This window comes from Perognathus longimembris, chromosome 22 (assembly GCF_023159225.1).
Source record: "Perognathus longimembris pacificus isolate PPM17 chromosome 22, ASM2315922v1, whole genome shotgun sequence".
Taxonomy (NCBI): Eukaryota; Metazoa; Chordata; class Mammalia; order Rodentia; family Heteromyidae; genus Perognathus; species Perognathus longimembris.
In genome coordinates, this window is record NC_063182.1 from 5,813,429 (window position 1) to 5,819,006 (window position 5,578).

General features: G+C 53.6%; 1 long non-coding RNA gene across 1 annotated transcript; it reads left to right on the top strand.

Moving 5' to 3' along the window:
• The first annotated feature begins 872 nt into the window (after positions 1 to 872).
• LOC125339913 lies at positions 873 to 5,277 on the top strand. The gene is made up of 2 exons (XR_007208656.1): positions 873 to 938; positions 4,893 to 5,277. It is a non-coding gene; the product is annotated as an uncharacterized LOC125339913 (long non-coding RNA).
• The last annotated feature ends 301 nt before the right edge of the window (positions 5,278 to 5,578 follow it).

A 5,578-nucleotide genomic window follows, 5' to 3' on the forward strand; every position in this document is an offset into this window, starting at 1 on the left:
TGAGCAAAAATAGCTTACGGACAACTCCTGGGCCCTGAGCTCAAGCCCCACCACTGACCACAAAATAAATAAAAAGAACTTTTCCCTCTCTCCCCGGCTAGCACTGAATTTGAGAATGAACCTGAGGATTGCATAAGAATTGCTTTTTCTCTTAGAATAATAACAATAATAATAAAAGGTGAAATCTCAACCATTTCCAGGTCCGGGAGGCAGCAGAGCAGAGCGGCTGGGAGTCCAGCTCCGGATGTTCAGGGTCTCTTTAGCACTTTTGAAGGAGAGGCTGGGAAAGTTAGGAAAGAGGCCTAGCATGCGTAGCCCTTGGGGGGCAGTCAGCAGTCCATCAGTAGTACACGGTAGTCAAGACAAGAACATGGGGTTCACAGTTGGTCTGCACAACTGGTACATCCTCCTGTCGTTTAGGTGGGCCGGGAGAATCGGAGTGGAAAACACCAAGCCCTGCAAGGCTGTAAAACGTGCCATCAGAGGACGGGAAGCAGAAGCGGCTAAGGGAGAGAGGGGCACCCCCATGGACGCAATATCAGACCCCCCGCCTCCTGCCCGTCCCTGAAAAGGAAGCATATTGCGGGGGGGGGGGGGCGGTCTGTGAACCCTGGCTACCTTGGGCAAAAATGTGCAAAGAAGAACCTACAAGGAGCACCCCCCTCCCCCGCCAGGGGCTCTCAGCAGGCCCCGTCCAGGGCTCCCACACCGCCCTGGGGGGGGGGTGAGGGGGACCGGACTGGGTCAGCGCAGGCCGAGGGAGAGCTTGGATGGGATGCTTGTCCTTTCACCTGGCCGCGGGCCAGCCCCCAAATAGCTCGTGTGTGCAGTCCAGAAACCCGGATCACATGACGGGAGGAGAAGCCAGCCGAGCAGCGGGACCGCAGGAGGGGAAGCGCAGCGCCCCGTGTGAGGGGGGGAGCCCCCCGGGAGCCCAGGTGAGTGCAGGGGTGTGGACTCCCCGAGAATGCGCCGGGCGGGGAGGCAGGAAAGGAGTGCGGGAGCGGCTTCTCTTTGCTGAGATCCAGCTGAGCTCATCATCAGATCCCGCGGCCGCGGGAAAGTGGGCGCCCCGTGGGGTTTTGTTCTCTAAGAGAGCCCCGGGTCCACAGGGAAGAGAAGGGTGCTGAAGTCTTGCAGGACTTTCTTTTGCCGTCTTTTCCTTCTTGGAGCCCTGCAAATATCCGTCACAGGTCCAAGCGCTTCTTATTTTGGTTGCGAATAAGAGGGACAACAATCAAGGGTTTGGAAGGCGTTGCTCTGCGGGCAGAGCAAAGGACAAAGGAGTTTTGCACCTTCGTGTCTGCGTGCCAGACACATCCTATGCAGGGATGCGTGCAAGGACCGGTGCTTGGCCCATGCGCAGGTATCCCAGACACTGCTCCTGGGTTCTGAGTCACAAATATCCATGCGAAGAAGAGTGCTCGCCTTCGGGTGCAAGCAAGGCAATCCCTTAAGTAAGTCTGCATTGCTTACTGAACATAGACCGAAACCCTGTTGGAAGAGTTGTTTCTGGATCAGTTGTGCAGGCATTTGGTACCCTGAATCTCTTCCTCCCCTTGCTGCCAGGAAGGCTTGCTAGTGTGGTAACATGGCTGCCAGTGGCTCAGCAGACATCTCTCCCCCGTCCCCGGCACAGCCATCCTGTAATGAACAGGTGCATCTCCTTCCCACTGGTCCTCGCCAGAGCCTCCGGAAGTTCATCTCATAGCCGGCCTGGGCACGGTGCCCATTGCTGCGGTGCTGTTGATGCAATGGTAACCTAACTCCTGCCTCCTCCTTCTTCCCTCTTCCATTCCACAAGGATGCATTCGTGCCAGATTGCCTGGGAAAGATCATTGTTGGTGAAACAGGTGGCTAAAGGACCTCCCCCCCACCACCCCCGCCATGGCTTGCCATTCCTGAGATCCGGGATTGTGGGAAGGTGCTTGTCACTGGCTCAGTCTCTGTGCCACCCACGGGTCCCCAGTCCCGCCCCCCAGAGGGCCTGTCCCACATGGGGCTCTCTTCCTGTCACCTGCTCTCACTCAGTCTGCCTCCCTTCCCACTACTCTTGTGAACTCATCCTACCGGGCCTTGTCTGATCTTTCCAGACCTTTCTGTCGCTTCCCCTCTCTAAATCTGAATAGCCTTAACTCTCAGGGTTGCCTCTTATTTACTTTTTCTTTAAGACCTTCCTGATTCTCGTTTTCTTTCCCAAAGGGAAGTGTATACCCATGGGGGGGAAGTAAGTTTTGTCCTCAGCTCTCTCTGTGGTATTTAACAAACAATAGATGGCAACTAGGTGGGTTGAATTAATTGTCCAATAGAAAATGTAGCCTTCCTAAATAGCTGAAGGTGATGGTCAGATTTCCCAAATCCTTAATCCTACCTTTAAAAGTAATTCAGTAACCAGAGAACTGATAGAGCTCTTCTGGGTGGGTACCTGGACAATACTGCTACCATCTCATTCATCAGGTGGGGAATTTGAGGCTGCAATACTTTCAACACCTGTCCTAGCTCTTGCAGCAACACGTGTTGGCGTTGGGATCCGAACCCAGGCCTGCCTGACATTGCATTTACTCCTTCATTCGTCGTATGCGTGCTTATCGTGGGTGGGCGGGCATCGAGATCGCCTCTCTGGGCATCAACCACTGCACATAGCTTGCCCAACCTGCTGCCCAGCCAGGCTGGCCGGCGGGCCATGAGGAAGACTCTCTTCCTTGGAAGCTAACTAGGAAATTCTGTCCTTGTAGAAAACAAAACTCTTGAGCAAATGGTGCATGAAGCTGATGAGCCCTGGAAGGCAACAACACTTGAGCCTTCCTGTCACTGGCTGGGAAGGGGCTTTAAGGTCCAGGACGAAAATGGAAGCTGAACAGAAACCTGCCAGTACTAAGAAGGTGGCCAGGCGAATGTAGAGACCGAGGCATTCATGGACCTAAGAGTGTCAGGCGTTGCTGAAACGGGTTGGGGGGGGGAGGGTTCCCCACAGTGCTGCCTCTGACGGAGCCCACGGTATTAGCTGGAAACTGGATAGAATGTAGATTCTACATGAGAAAGCCAGCAGTCCATTCGAACAAATCTTCTAGGTGATTCCAAACGACTGGGTATGCCACAATGAGGAGGTAGGCAAAGTTCCCGCTCATTCTAAGTTTCGTTCCAGTGTACATGGTGGGGGAGACACAGCAAATGAAGTACACATTGTGTGAATGTAACTTTCAGGCAGCAATAAGTTCTGTAAGGAAGGAAAGGAAAGCACCATTGGCTATGATGGACAGCAAGGAAGGGCTGATTTTGAACAGGCAAGCCAGGGAGGAGGTGGTCTGAGCTGAAACCAAGACAGGAACAAGCCATAAATAAACACGTACATTCTGGGCAGATGGAACCGCGAATGCAAAGGCCCTGTGGTAGGATCAAGATGGACTGCACGAGGAGCGGTGTGCTTGAAGCATACTGAGGAAGAGTTGGGCATGAGGGAAGAACTTGGTGGTGGTAGCGAGCTTAGCTTTTGCTCTTAGAGCAAACGCCATCTACCTTTTAGCTAAAAGTCTCCTAGAATGAACTCTAGAGACTCAGAGGAGGAAGGGGAATGCCACACTGATCCAAGCAAGGCATAGCGGTGCCGGAATTGGGGCAGAGCAATGTGCAAAGGTCGGCTATTGGGTGAAAAGCAAATGATGACCCAGGTCGCATTGCTTCATAAACCGCTCTTAAGCAAACTCATTTCCTCTAACCCTCTCCTCGTGACGTGCATGTTATGCCTTTTGGTTTACCATGCACTTCTATCACCGGCGTGTGCGTTCCTCTCATTTAAATAGTGAGCTGTTTACAATGAGCACTTAGGATAGGTAGGAATGGGAGCCAGCGATGGGTGGGCCCTAGCAGAGGCGCTGGCCGGCTGCATTTGCTGGAGGCGGCCTGGGCAGCGGGGCTGAGCTAGTGGTTCTGAGTGACGGGAGGACAGGCCCCACCTCCCCGCCTCCCCGCCCAGCCCCATTGGCCCAGGCTCCCATCCTGCAGCTCTGCTGGGGGTGGCGAGCCCTGGGCCTCCCTGGGCAGCAAATGCAATTTCCGGCCGGTGTCTGCCTCGCTTCCAGTCCCCTTGGCGGCTGGTCCCCAGGAGGCCGGGGGCCTGAGTGAATGGCCTGACTGGGCGTAAACAGAAGGAAAGGCTGCACTGGGAGCCCGACTTTTGTTTCTCCTGTCAGCTGATTTGTGGTGCCTGCCCAAGGTCAAATGTGATTACCGAGAAAGCTCAGCGGCCTGCTGTGTGCTTCTCCGAAGGGCACCGCTTCTGTAAACAGGATGAGCGAGGGGAATGTTTTGAAGCCAATGTTGAATGTCAGGAGATTCAGGGGCCAGAGGCTGGGGCTCCGGTTATTTACACATGGCTTCTTTCATGTTAAAAAGTGAGTTGTTTTTTTTTTTTGCCCCTCTCATGCCTGGATTCCTAGTTACTCAGGAGGCTGAGGTCTGAGGATTAGGGTTCAAAGCCAGCTCCGACAAATACACCTAAGAGGCTCTTATCTTCAACTGACCAGCAAAAAGCAAAGACTGGAGGTGTGGCTCAAGTGGTAGAGAATCAGCCTTGAGTTCAAGCCTTGGTACTAGCACACACACACACACACATGCACGCACACGCACGCACACGTGAGAGTTTTATATGTGGTTTTACAGGCACTGAAGGCAGAGTATTAACACCACAGAAATTCTCCCATCTGCTGTATCATCTTCTAGAACCTTAAGACATTGGGGGGGCTACTTTCAGTCACAGTCGCTGCCTGAGCGCCCGGCGTGGAGTCTGTCTTTCGGGATGGGGGAAGGGCTCTGGGTCAGCCTGTGTCTCCGGATACACACACCTGCTAGCATTTCTCTTGGTCTTCAAAATCCATCGTTTCCTTCCTCCCGAGAGTCCCGTGTGCCGCGGTGGCGCAGCTGTCGTGGAGGGCAGGAAGGAATGTCAACGTGGCAGGAAGGAATGATTTCTGTGGCATTCGCTGATGGGTCCCGTCACAGTGCGGGGGGCCACCGGGGCGCGTGGCCAGCTCTTCCTCTCTCCCAGAGCGGGATCTGCAGCAGCGGAGCCCTGATTTCCCGGCCGTGATCCGAGTCCTCTCTCTACACGACAGTGCTGCCACCAGGCAGGCAGCCGCGTGATCGAGCTGCAGGACTTTCAGTCAAAGTGCACTGTTGGAAAGATGAATCCAGATCCTTGCCACAGAAGTTGGAATACAGAATCAAGGATGTTAAAGTGAAATAGCAAAAAAATAAAATAAAATAAATATTCAACATTGAGGGGAGTTAAATTTTGTGTGTGCACACCACAGCCGGGACTTCATGCCAAGGGCTGGTACTCTCACATTTTTGTTGTTGTTGTCGTTTGTTTGGGTCCTGGGGCATAAACTCAAGGCCCGGTGCTACCTCTGAGCTTTACCGCTCTACCACTCTGAGCCAGAACTCTATTTCTGCCTTTTTGGTACTTAATTGGAGATAAGCGTCTCACAGACTTTCCTGCCTGGGCCGGCTTTGAACTGTGATCTTCAGATAGCAGCCTCTGATAGCTAGAAGTACAGGGGTGAGCCAGGAGCGCCTGGCC